The 14,617-nt window shown below is 37.3% G+C and overlaps 1 non-coding gene across 1 annotated transcript; it reads right to left on the bottom strand.

The window, feature by feature from the left end:
* Positions 1-4,580: 4,580 nt before the first annotated feature.
* LOC145118062 (small nucleolar RNA R71) lies at positions 4,581-4,688 on the bottom strand. The gene has a single exon (XR_013713046.1). It is a non-coding gene; the product is annotated as a small nucleolar RNA R71 (small nucleolar RNA).
* Positions 4,689-14,617: the final 9,929 nt, after the last annotated feature.

Here is a 14,617-nt window from a genome sequence, read left to right as displayed (position 1 = left end):
GGCTAGATCAATGAGGTGTTTCAAGTGGATTTTCCAAACAACATATCGTTATATGCTAAATGGATCCTACATCCGATACGATCTTACCTGGTTATTTCTTATCGGCTATAAGTCAATGCTTCATTTGGGATTATTAATAAAATCTGATAAACTATAACTATAATCACGAAAAATATAAAACGATGACTAAGGTTTGTTAATATTTATTTATAGGTCGTTTAAAAGGGAAAGCAAAAAGTATTTGTCAAAAATATAACTTTTCCGCAAATCATCCACCTTTAACAGGTAAGTGTGTAGTTACTTTCATCTTACACATAGATGCAAAGTATTTAAATTGCGTAAATGCTATATGTACTTATTTTTCTGTATTTACGATGCTTATTTTATATATGATATTACTAGGTTTAAATCATGTTTTATTAAAAGTATTGATTTGTTTATTTTATCATACATAAATTATTGTTGGGTAGAAAAGGGTTGTGAAGAGTAAAATAAAGATGTGAGGTTGTGACTTTTATAGTACTATTAGTACTATTGTACTGATGAATAAGTTATCTAGTAGAGTATAGATGATGACCACAAACTATTCTAGACATTCCAGTAGAAAATTGGTAAACTTGTAATCTGTAGGTGTTAATGAACTATGCGTTCATTTGATGTACTTTATTCCCCCTCCCCTAAGGGTACCTTATTGACATATATTTTTATGGAACCCCTGAAACGATATTGTATACTTGTTGCTTACAATGATCCTTTAGGATAGGTCCCTTCAGATTAGAATTTTAGGATCAGAGGGTGAGAATAACAGGAATGGATAACCGAGTTAAATATTTGGTGTGAAATATATATTTAAAAGATTTTAACTATATTATTGTGGGTTAAAAACCCTATGTGCTCACTAGGCTCCTAATTGAGACTCACTCAGTTTATTTCTATCACAAGTAGCGGTAAGAAGGTTATGGTAGAAGTGATTTTATCTGCCAATTGTTAAAGGAGATTAAGGCTATTAAAAAATAAAGAGTTGTAAGGCTTGTAACGACTAGATTATGCTTATGCTTCCTGTACCAGTTATAACATTCGGGGGTTTTTTAAATATTAATGAAAAATATTTCTTTGAAAATGTTTGATGCTGATTTTATATTACAATAAAAATGTTTTGGGACAATTTCGCACTATTATATTCTTCAAAAGGAAACACTGTTTTAAATAAGCATAAAGAAAATGTTTTGCGGCCCCCACAAAAATTAGGGATGTCAAAGATTGATCATGATTGAGACAGATCACGATTCATATTTTAATCTTGAGTGAAAGATTTATTATGATGGTGGGGAGGGAGGGAGTGAGAGAGAGAGAGAGAGAGAGAGAGAGAGAGAGAGAGATTATTACAAAGAGCTAAATCACATTGAGAGAGAGAGAGAGATAAATCATTACTGAGTAACAAATTATTATTGAGAAATTGAATACTATTAGAGCTGAAAAGAGAGTATGAGTATACGATTAGTTGATGTCATTTATCTGTTACATATTTCACTTTTCTTCTTCTTTTTGTTGGATGGTACTGAACTAGACATAACAAAACAAGCCTCTTTTGACAGGCATTTGGCGCGGACGTGACAAGAAAAATACATAATATTGGCTGAGTCAAATAGGACTAACTTACCATATTAGTCCCATCCAAAAGGATGGAACACATTGGCACACATTCTTTAATGAAGAAAAGACCCGCACATTTATCCTTAATCCACCCCCCATCTACTCTGATGAAGTTCTAGTAACTCCTAACTGTTTTCTCGATAAAGATCCCTCCCCTTTCCTATTTGAATTAACCACTGCCACCATTTCTACACCCTTTTCCCCTATAAAATGTACCACTATCACCCCTTCCTCTTCCCATGAAAAACTCACGACCACCATATTCACCTAAAAAAACCCCACATACAGCGAAATATAGCCATAATCCCATAGATTTTCTTTTTGATTTTGTTGTACTTTATAGGGCTTGTAATAGAACTAATATGGGTGAGTTGATGTTGACAGAAAAGGGTCATTGTATCATCAGGTTTTTTAAATGTTTTGGTGGAAAATGATGGTGGCATCACGAAGAAGATTAAAGTGGTCAGAGAAAACAGAGAAACACAAGGACTCAATGGCAACTGATGTTTAAGCTTCAATTGTGTTTGCTCGTGGGATGTTTTTAGGTTTTGATGAACATGCATTTGATTAAGATGAAAGTATGTTTATCCGATTCATATTTTAATAACTAGGTATGAGACTTGATATTGCCATATTTATACACATTTTTAGGTAGTATTTTCATACATTTTAAGTAATATTTTGGTTAATTGCAAAGATATGTGATACTTATTGGATTAAATTGTATTTTGCAGCCGTAATGGGACACTCTTGAAGAATAAGGACTAGAAGTAACAAGCATTGGAACTTTGGAGGATTGGAGATTAAAAGAAGAAGATTTCAGCAAATACCAAGCTCGCGATATGAGATATCAATGCTCACGACGTGAGGAGAGAGCTTCTAGAAGATTAGTACGCGGAAGCTAGAATCATTGCACGATACGGATTAACGCCAATCTCACGACATGAGACTCCTATCTCACGACGTGAGCCACGTAAATTCAAAAACAATATAAATACCTTTACACTTACGATTAAAGGAGCTTTTGGGGGGGGGAGAGATATTCTGAGAAATACGAATTTGGAGGTCAGAAACCTGCGAAAAACATACCTTGGAAGGAGAGATCACTTGAAGATTAAGAATTTGAAGATTATAACTCTATATTCGGTTTGCGTTTATTTGATCTGATAATTATTTATGAACTTCTGTGTTTAATTTCAGCTATGAGTAGCTAAACTAGTTTACTTTTGTTTGGCTAGACGAAGCCTTAGGACTATGGTTCAGTTTATTGTTTTATGGAGTTTATAAAGTTGGATTTAAGATTGTGTTTGATTATAATTACCTAGTATGTCAAAGTTTGTGACTTTGTTGCTTAAATTCAAGTTTCGTGTAGCTTAGTGACCATTAAATTACATGAACTTGTTTATCTAGTAGTTTAGTGACCATTAAACAGCTAGAGCTAGGAGTGACCACATCTAGATTTAGTAATAAAAGTAACAACTTAGCTGTGCTAGAGAACATAATTGTGATCATAATTGTGTTTTCTAAATCTTACATAGCCCAATTATAATTAATAACTAATTATGTGTTTGCTTGTGCATGACCATACTTAGTAGTACACGAATTGGTGAAAATATTAGTATATCGGACCAAAATTGCTAATTACATAACAATTGGTAACCAACTTTATTAATCCATAAATAGTAACTAACCATATGAAAAATGTGGAATCGAAACTAAACGAAAGTGTTTTTAATATATTGAGTAAAAGCAGTTTTAGTTGAGTGCTTAAGTTTTTCTGAACTTGAAAAATCGGATACAAACCCCTTTTAACTATTGTTTTCTTTTAGAATAATCTTCTAGGAGTTATGTTAGTATACTAAATCCGTTCCCTGAGTTCGATACCCAACTGTTCGCGCTATACTGTTTGCGATTAGATCCACTGCTTTAGACGTAATAGTTAGTTAATTGGTTGGATAAAACTAGCATATAGATTTTACGCATCATGTTTCTGGCGCCGTTTCCGGGAACAACTATTTAGTTTTTAATTTGATTGCTTTAGGTTAATCGATCCTTTTTGTAGGGTAAAACCTGCAGAAGTTTATTTTCTGTACTTGTTAAATTTTTCTGAAATACTGAATTCACGACATGAGCTCTTGAAGCTCACGACGTGAGATCTGATATCTCCAAAGTTATTTCGTTTTTGCATTATGTTTTAGTTTATCTGCTATACCACGAGGTGGCATTAATGACCACGTCGTGGTAATCATTCAGTATGTCTTTTTATTAAGTTTTAGTTCGTTTTTACGTTTGTGTTTTTGTTTTTGTTTCATTAGTATATGACTCGCGGCTCAAACACACCATTGACACCACCAATTGACGATCTAGAGTTAGTATTCCATAAATAGAAGGACAAGTACGTAGGATGATCAAACAACAAGCCGAAAAACGAAAGCACCTTTGAAAGCTTTGAGAAGACTCCTAACAAAAAGGAATCCGGTTACGAGCCCAAAACCAAATTATAAAAAGAAGAAAGCAAAACCAAAAGCGAGCCAAGAACCAATATGGCAGGCATTACACAAATTTCTATGGACTCATACAAGAAGAGAATTCGAGAGGACACCGGTCCGGGCCTTGTACAACTCGCAATTCCCGCCACAGCCACCTTCGAGCTCAAGGGACACATCCTTTCCGTACTTAAGGATATTCCATTCTTTGGAAAAGATCATGAGGATGCCTACAAACACCTTGATGAAGTCAATGACATCGCCGATTACTTCAACATCCCAAATGTTCCACGAGAAACAATGTTATTAAGGATGCTTCCGGTCACCTTTAAAGGAGAAGCAAAGGATTGGTTGAAGGCACTTCTACCCGGTGCAATCACTTCATGGGCACAAATGCGTGGAGAATTCCTACAACAATTTTCCCCATCATCGAAGGTATCTAAACTCAAGAAGGACCATAACTAAATTTGAGCAACAACCGGGGGCGTCATTGTACGAAGCATGGGAGCGCTACAAGGGATTACTTTGAAATTGTCCCCAAAACGATCTTAATGTGCAACAAGAAGTCTCGATCTTCTATAATGAGGTAAACGTCACGACAAGGCAACTCCTTCATTCTCAAGAACCATTAACAAAGAAGAATCCTGCTGAAATTAAGGATCTAATTGAGGAATTTTCCAAACATTCAAGGGAGTATCGTAACCCTCGTAATACAAAACAAGGGGAATAGGAAATGGTGCTTCGGAAGACATGGCAGCTGTTTTGGCAATGTTGAGTAACATGGATCGAAGAATGATGAAGATGGACCAATCCATACACGCCATACGTGTGGGTTGTGAAATTTGCAATGGGTAACATTTGACTAAATATTGCCATTTGGACGAAAACGGGAATAGAAAAGCCCAAGTATCTTACTCGAGTGGGGACCGATTTAATGAAGATTGGAGGAAGCCAAAAAAGAATGGTTGCCATATGAGGAGTACAAGAAGCAAAATGAAGAAAAACATAGGAAAACCGGTCGGGGATTTTACCAAAAAGAACAACCGCAACCCGAGAAGAATGTGGACTTGGAGTCGATACTTCATAGGTTCATGGAGGCTTCTGAAAAACGTCATGATGCAGTTGATGCCACCATGAGAAATCATCAAGCATCCACTAACAATATTGAAGTACAACTCGAGCAATTAACTACATTAGTTAATGAACAGTTACCACCTACAAATCCCGATAATAAACCGCAACCAGATATCATGGCCCTTTCCACTGAAAAAGACACCATTTCTGAGTTTTTGGAAGCACTAGAAGAAGACACGAAGCATCCCGATCTACAGCCAAAGCGAAAGAAAGTAGAAGAAAAAATGTTGTTGAAACACCGACCTCACGACGTGAGGATTTAACCCTCACGACGTGGTCTCGGTTTGGGCAAAAAAAATTTCGTGTGCTCAAACTTATCAACCTCCTTTACTGTTGCCTTCTCGAGCCAGAGTGCATCCATTAGAAGAAGAACATAAAACTTTTATGCAAATAGTCAAGGGTATCCCAATCAATACCCATTTGTTGAATCCTTAGCCAAAGTTCCCGAATACACTAAATTTCTGCAAGATCTCCTCGACACTCGCCAACAATTAGAGAAGACCTCCAAGGTATTTCTTAGTGAGCAAAGTTCCATGGTTTTATGGAGGGGGTATCGAAGAAAATGGGAGATCCCAGACGCCTTAAACTTCCATGTGAATTTGGAAATAACACGAAGACATTTGTGTTAGCCGATTCTGGAGCGAGTATTAATTTGGTACCATATTCATTTTACGAATATCTCAATCTTCCAGTATTGAAGACTACAAGGATGACAATTCATATGGAAAATCGTTCGGTGACTCATTCTCGAGGCATAATTGAGGACATATTGGTAAAAATGGAAATTTTATTTTTCCAATCGACTTTGTGGTGCTAAACATGAAGGAGGATGAAGATGTCCCTATTATCCGTGGACGCCCATTACTCAATTCCGCGCGAGCCTTGGTGGATATTTGTGAGTCAAGGCTTACCTTGTGAGTGGGAAATGAGGAAATAACTTTTGGAGTTGAAGATGGATTTAAGAAGGATCAAGCTAAAAACAAAGTGTTCAATATGGATGAAGAAAATGAGCTTGAAGAGTTAGAAAAATTGATGGAAGAAGAAATTCATACAAGAGAACAAGTCAAGCGTACCAAGCCAAGAGCTTCAATTTCAATGGTCTTTGAGTTTTTCGCTTTTAAAACACCAAAGTCTCAAGAAAAGGAAGAAAGTGAAGACACTATTTTCTCAAGTGAGGATGAAGAAGAAGAAATTACATAAGACTTGAGCAAGCCAACTTTGGATAAGGTGGATGTTGAAGCTAGGGAACGAAAAAAAGAAAAAGGAGAACCCAAACTTTCCGCGAGAAATAAAGAGTTGAAGCGGAAACACGAGGAATCTGATTCTAAAACGAAAAGATAGAAGCAACAGAAAAGTCAATTAGAGATTGTACCTCCAACCAATACCATGTAGGGCGCCACAGAGTCCGGATCATGACTCCATAAAAAGAAGCGCTCCTCGGGAGGCAACCCGAGCTCGGTTTGCATTTTTTCCATTTTTCTTTTAGTTTTTGCATTTTTCATTGTTGCATTTTTATTTAAGTTTTAGGATAAGTCATTATCATAGTCATTTTAATCTTAATTGATAGAGAAAAAAATCAAGTGTGGGGTTAAATTTAAGAGTGGTTGAATTTTTTTTAAAGAAATTTAATGTTTTTGGTAAAAATCTCGAAACCAAGACGTGGGATTAAGCCCCACGACGTGAGAAATAGTTTTTTCCCGATGATATTTACTCAGTATAAAACTCACAACGTGAGGTTTACCCCTCACGACGTGAGCTATAAAAACACGGGGGGACCATTTTTATATATAATCTTAAACCTTTGACTATTTTTTTTCAACCACTCACGCACGAACGAATGAGGCTGTCCCCACACTTCGATTTTGTATCGTTTCTCTTCAAATTCCTCTCGATTTCATGTTTAATCTTCGATTTCGTTAATATCTCCTCTCTCTAATCTTGTTAATTCGCTATTTTGGTGCATTTAGAGTTAGGGTTTGTTCTAGAGGCCTAATTGTTGAAATTGGTTATATATTTTGCGAAACTGTCGCTGCATGTGTGATTTTTGAACATTAGAATGCTATTATACAAAACCCTTGGCAAAATTTTGGACTCATGATACTTGATTATGGTCCGATTGCATCTGTCGTTCGTAGCTCATGACGTGGCCTTCGAGCACATGATGTGAGTTCGGTTTAAACAATTTATTGTGCTTTATCTGTTGAGTATTTGATCTATGTTACTTCCTTGGTTTTGTTTATTGTTTATTTTACAGAAAATGGCAACGAGAAGAACCAATGAGAAATTTCATGGAAATGTGTTCGACCTTCACCCACTATATAAACTTCAAGTTAACATGCCTCAAAGTGTGGTGACTAACTTTAAAAACAATATAAGATGGTTATACAACAGAGAATTCGCCATTTCTCCACATATTTATTGGGCCAAGTTAGAAGAACTCGGACTCATGGCGAGGATGACCCCATATTTAACAAAGACATTTATTGGGGATGGACTTTCTTTCATTTGTAATGGGTGGAAGAATTTATTTTCTATTAGCGAGCCGGTGTTTAAGGAATTATGTGTTGAGTTTCGCTTCGGTCTCATTTGAAGAAGCCACGGCGGATCCTTACTTTGCACGGGAATTAGTTTTTTTCCTTGGGGGAGAATATTGGGAATGTAGTCTCGCAGAGTTTTCTTGGAGGATGGGCATTTATGAGCAAAATGAAACAAGGTCTCCAATTTTTTACATCTTTTTTAGGGCGGCTGCGCGAGAGTATCCTCCAGGAGTGAATGGTTATGATTTTTTGTCCACAATTGCGAACGGGGCATTCCATTCGGGTGTTTCGCAAGAGAGCCACATCTGGTCACCTATTCACTGACTCCTTCATCACCTGGTGACTTTCTCCATCAACCATAAGAAGCATGGAGACAAGGTCACAAGTATCAACTTATTCTTTTTATGGTCTATTATTGCTCAGGCTATTTGCTGTGATATTCTGTACCATCTTGCTAGCTACTTGGGAAGTACGGTGGCAACATCACGAGTCGGGAGCCCTATAGCAGCTAGACACTTTATCACTAGATTGGTGAGGTCTTATGGTCTTTTTACGCCTCTCTTGACTCGTACCTTGATATGCAAGGAAGGAGACAATTTATCTTTGGGTTATTTGGAATCCATGCATGCCATTATTAATATGGGTTCACATTGGAGTATTCCTGCTGACAATGATGGGGAACACTTTTTTTCAACCCGAGGAACAACCGAGACAAAGAGGACGAAGGAACGTGAGAGGGAGATGTAAGAGAGGTCAACCGGTGCAACAAAATACACCCATAGGAGGAGGACCATCTCATGATGAGATGATGGCCGAGTATTTTAACAGAATGAGCATAAGCATGAATTGGATAGGTGGTACTCTGGAGAACATGATTCAACACTTTAGCATTGAGCAACCACCTCATTTGGGAAATCAGTACCCAATTTGTCCTTCGTGGAGTGAGTATTGGTCACAACAAGGGGATGGAGCCGGGACAAGCAGAGCAAGAGACGGCGGAGATGAAGAATAATTTTTATCCTTTTTATTTATTTTCTTTTCTTAGTTATTTTGGTGTGTTTTATTTTGTGTGTTTTTATTTTTATTTGGTATGTCTTAAACTTGTAACCGAATTGTGTGATGGTTGTTTTCTATTTTCCACCAAATGTTTGTTTTGGTCCTAGACTTATTAGAGTATTGATAGAAGAAAAAAAAGAGACAAGAGAAAGTGAGAGAAGTCGTGTGCTTTAGAGAAACGAGTCGAATCCCATAATTTTTTATTAGTGCGGGGTGAATTTCGTGTGCGAAGAGAGATTAGAGAAAAGAGAGGGTTCCAGAAAAATAAGGGTCTTATAAGAGTCTTAATCCATTAAGAGATCAATTCCATCTTATTTGAAAAGCAGAATTGATATGTTCATATTTAGGCATTTAGCTATATATTTAGTATAGATTTTTATTATTTATTGGCTAATTATTTGCAATTTACGGACAAAAGGTACCTAATTGTGTTTAAATTGTATTTTTAGTCCAAAAGATGTGCTCGGGAGCAAACGGAAGTAGGAGATGCAATCGGAGCAAACGGAAGTAGGAGATGCAATGCCTGACTCGACGAGTCGGATCGAAGGTTCGCGAAGCTATAGAAGTCCTTGCCATACACAGACTTTTAATGAAGGACTCGGCGAGTCGGTACCTAGACTCGACGAGTCAACTCTGTTTCCAGAAAACTATAAATAAAGACTTTAAGACCGAGACAAAGGACCTCTCTGGAACCCTAGGAGACTAAGCTACGATTGAAGGTGCTGTTGGACCGTGAGGAGCTGAAGAATCAACCCTACATTCGATTTTGAGGAAGATTAAGGCACATTCTAGTTTATTCTTAGTTAATCTTTTGATTGAATCATGTTTGAACTAGTTGAACTCGTTTTTGAGTTTGTTTTTAATGCAATTATGAACTAAAACCTTTATCTTCTGCTTAGGGTAGATGATTTTGTGAATATGGATTGATTTTATGGTTAGGGTTAATTTAATTTGGTAATATTGTTTTGTTAAGCTTGTTAAAGAACCTTATGTGTTAACAATAACTATTTTCTGCTAATAAATCAGTAATTAAGTTGCATGAACATCTCTTAGTTGCTAATCTCATGTGATTTATGTGAAAACATAGTTATATGCCTAGGAATAATGAACGTGAAACTAGGGTTAGCTAGAAATAGGTAAGTTAGTGTGTGAGCTTGTATGACGAACCATCATCAAGAGGTTAGTTGAACGACCAATTTAGTTAACCACTACAAGTCTTACTTAACCCGAATTAATAAGCTAGGAAATTCATTAATTTAGACAACTGACCACTGCTTGAATTAATCTGTTTTCTAAGGATTAGTAATAGTGAACGTGAACCTAATCATCTTACTCGGTAACCAATTAAACTTAATCTGAAGCATTTACCATAAAATCAACCATAGGAACAAAAGATTCGAACCTAAACAGAAGACTCCTTAATTATTGAATTAGTGATTCTTGTTGCTTTAGTTGTTAGTTACTTAGCTTAAGTCTTAGTTAAATATTTAAGTTTTCTAGTCTTGCAAAACTAGAGAAAACCCTACTTTTTTATTACTTGTCCTTAGATAATATTAGTAATTAGTTTAATTTTCGTTCCCTAAGTTTGATACCCTACTCATTTAACTATACCACAATTGATACGTCCACTGCCTTTGTGTGTCTAATTCATAATCAAAAAGTAGGATAAAACTTAGTTCGTTTCACACACATCAAGTTTTTGGCGCCGTTGCCGGGGAACGGTTCAAAAATTAGCACTAATTGCTAGTTTTATCGATCCTTTGTGTGAGATTTATCTTACACAAAGTTATTTCTTAAGTAATTTAAAAGGTTAAGTTTTAATATTTTTTTTTGTTTTTAGAATTTTAGTTAAATTTTTTTCTATTTTAGCTTTGAACTCGCCGAGTGCACTCGAAGCTACTCGGCGAGTCCATAGCTGATTTCCAGTTTTGTTTTTATTTTATTTTTGTTCTTTTTACGCGTGTTTCTTGTTTTGATTGCAGATATTACATGACCCGAGGATCCAACACATCTCTTATTCCCCCATTAGACGACCCGGAATCCTCTCTTAGAAAGAACAAAGACAAGGTTGTTGAAGACACTAACCCGCCAAAGAAATCACCCTTCAAGGACCTTAAATCAGTCTTTGGGAAGAAAAAGAGAAAGAAAGCAGGAGAGTCTAGCAGACAAAAGAGCGAAGGAAGCAATCTTGGGAATTTTGGAGACGATACATTCCACAACGAAACCGAATTCGAGTACGGTAACGAATCCGAATACGAAGAAGGAAGCGACCTAGAAGGAGAGCTTGACAACACCATGGCCAACATCGATGAAGTTCCCGTGGGAGAATGGAAGAAAAGGATACATGATGATACCGACCCGGGACTCATGCAACCCGCTATTCCCGCGACTGCCACCTTTGAACTTAAAGGCCACATACTCGCGCAACTTAAGGAGATCCCATTCTACGGGAAGGATCACAAGGATGCATACAAGCACCTAGACGAGGTCAATGATATAGCCGACTACTTTAATGTCCCCAATGTGGCTCGCGACACTGTTTTACTTCGTATGCGTCCGAGAAGAGGCACAATGATACCGACGCTGAAATGAAGGAGCAACGAAATATGCTTAGAGAGCACCAAGCTATGATGATGGATCAACAAAATATACTTAGGAATCAGCAAGCATCCATTCATAACATTGAAAAACAGCTAGGCCAGCTTGCACAACAAATCAACTAAAGAACACCCGGTGAACTTCCTAGCAATACTTTTGAGACAATTTTCACTCCTCTGACCCTTATCCAAAAGAATCCCAACAAGGTGCAAATAGAAGAGGCAAATAGCTGGGAATCGAGTAAACCCGACTCGACTCGCCGAGTCGCCAACAAGAACTTGACGTGTCCAAGACCTGATGACATAAACTGCTCTTTTTTAAAACCTTACCGGGCCCCTTTGCCATTTCCGAGCCGAGCCATACCTGATGAGTAGATTCAAGAATATAGGAGGTTTGTGGAGCACATAAAGGCACTCCAAGTGAATATTCCGTTTGTTGAAACAATAGTTCAAACACCAAAATATGCAAGTTTGCTTAAAAACCTTTTTACAACTAGGAGAAATATGGAAGAAGTTGCTGAAATTGTGTTGAATAAACTGCAGAAAAGAGGGGTGATCCGGGAAGCATCACCGTACCTTGTCAATTTGGGAACATAATGACCACACGAGCATTGACTGATTCGGGGGCAAGTATTAATATTATACCATATTCTTTCTTCCAAAAGCTAAATCTTCCGGTCCCAAAGCCTATTCAAATGAAAATTCATCTGGCCGACAAAACAATAATACATCCAATGGGAGTATGTGAAGACCTTCTTATCAAGGTAGAAAAACTAGTATTCCCTGTTGACTTCATAATATTAGACATGGAAGAGGACCTTAAAGTACCAATCATTCTTGGGCGACCGTTCTTGAATACCGCTTGTGTCGTGGTAGATATGCGGGAATCTACACTAACAGTAAGAGTGGGGGATAATTCGGTGGTTTTTGAAGCTAAGGAAAAGGAAACGCACGTAAAGTCAAGAGAAGATACAATTTACTCTATAAATTTGGATGATGAATTGTTAGAAAAAGAGCTTGCATGCTTACAAGAAAGCAATACAAAACAATTCTTATTATCTTTGGAAGAGAATTCTGATGCTGAAGGAGATCTGGAAGAGATAGAGAGGCGATCGGGGAAGCTGATTATCAAGAAAGCCTCAAAAGTGTTAGAAGCTCACTGACTCATCGAGTAGCGTCTCCTGACTCGACGAGTACATATGAAAAATCCCGATTTGTTGAAGATTTTGGTTTACAAATAATGAGTACCCTTTATGGACCAGAGGTGCACGTTTTACCTGATCACTTGGAGACTCTACTTGAGGAAAGCGGAGCTGCTAAAGATTTTATCAATTTTAAGGATGCACACTTGGCTTGTCTTGAAACAAATGTGAAATATGATGAGGTTGTCCAAGATGAGAATAAATAAAGTTTAGAAGATAAAGGGGATACTAAAACTTGGAATAATGATAACCATAACTCTTCCATTGAATCACATATAGTGATGTCAACCAAAAGCAAAAGAACCAAGCCTCGTGCCCTTGTCTCTACTACGTTTGAAGTTTTCACTTTCAAAACACCGGAATCTTTAATATGTGCTGAAAGTGTGGAAGAATTTGTGCCTTCAAGTAATGATGAAATAATGACCGAAAGGGCAATCGAGGAAGATCAAGGAGGAAGGGAAACGATGGGGCGTATAAAGGAAGGCGTGAAAAAGAAGAAGTATGGTAAAGGGATAAAGCGTAAAGCTGAAGAAAGTGCTACAAGAAAGAGAATGGAAGAATTGAAGAGGGCATATAAGAGAAGAATCCGTCTTTACAAGACAAAATATAAAGTGCAAAAATTGAAGAAGGAGATCCTAATGGAGGAAGCAGCAGAGACGTAGAGCGGGATGGAGTCCAGCTAAAGACTCCTAAAAAAGAAGCGCTTCATGGGAGGCAACCCGTCAATAGAGTTTGCTTTTCTTTTCTTTTTTGTTTCCCTTTTTCGTTTTTTTTTGTTTTGTGTGGTTTTCTTAGGATTTTTCTAATCAAAACTTCATTTTCATCTATAAAAGATTTCTTGAGGACAAGCAAGGTCTGAGTTTGGGGTGTGGTAAATTTTTACGATTTTTTTATGACTCGACGAGTTCATCCATGACTCGGCGAGTCCACACGAATCAGGGAAGTTTTGATCGCGACCTGAATCGGCGAGTCTATATCCTGACTCGACGAGTCGATTTAATTTACTGAAAAAAAAATATAATTTTTACGTTTCTGTAAAATTAGGGTTTTTACCCTAATTGAGAAAACACATTCATTCACACCAGCCGACACCCGCTCGACGTGCCAAGATTCTCTCAAGCAACCATCTTCATTTTTCTTTGATTTCTTCTACTTTCTCCCCACAAGGTAACATCTTTTGTTAATAATCTTATTAAAGCTCTAATTTTTGCAGAAAAATGGTCCCATTTTGTTGCAAACCCGGTTTTGGCGTAATTAGGATTTTGGGGTTTCAAAATTTTGTCTAAATGGAGTGTTATAGATGAAATTTATTATGAATTAATACTTGATATACTGCCTTAGACAAACCCCTGCAAACAATTTTGAGTTTTGTTGGATGAGTTGGTAAAAATAAGACATATGACTCGAGCAGTTCATATGACTCGCCGAGTCTGTTCATGGACTCGCCGAGTCGGTCCCTGAAGGCAGTCCTAATTTTGTTTTTTTTAATATTCTGTGTTTTCTGTGTTTGTATGGATTTTGTTATTTTGCAGAAAATGTTTTCAAGAGGTGGACAGAGCTCTAGGGGTAACCAAGGGGATCATCCTTGGATAAACTTTCCAAGAATTGATTCGGTATCCACGATGAAACGGTGGAAGAAGAAGATGGTTGAAATTAAAAGAAAACGAAATTTATGTACCAAATGTAATAAATTGGGAATGGTTCGGGAGAGCCCGATATGAAGAAGAGTTGGCCCCGTTTCTTGTCAAAGTATTTATGCATAATGGGGTATCCATCACTTGTGATGGATGGAGCCGGCAATTTCGTATCCAAGAATCGGTGTTCTAGGAGTTGTGTTGGGAGTTTTTCTCAACCATCAACTTCCGCGGAGGAGACGATTATTACAACCCGGGAATTATTACCTTTTGCCTTGGTGGTGAATTCTGCCATTGTAGTATGGTGGAACTTGCTTG

This window comes from Lactuca virosa, chromosome 5 (genome assembly GCF_052849685.1).
Source record: "Lactuca virosa cultivar CGN04683 chromosome 5, Lactuca_virosa_CGN04683_v6, whole genome shotgun sequence".
NCBI classification, from domain to species: domain Eukaryota; kingdom Viridiplantae; phylum Streptophyta; class Magnoliopsida; order Asterales; family Asteraceae; genus Lactuca; species Lactuca virosa.
The sequence above is the reverse complement of the archived record's forward strand: the minus strand, read 5'-3'. Positions and strand labels throughout refer to the sequence as shown.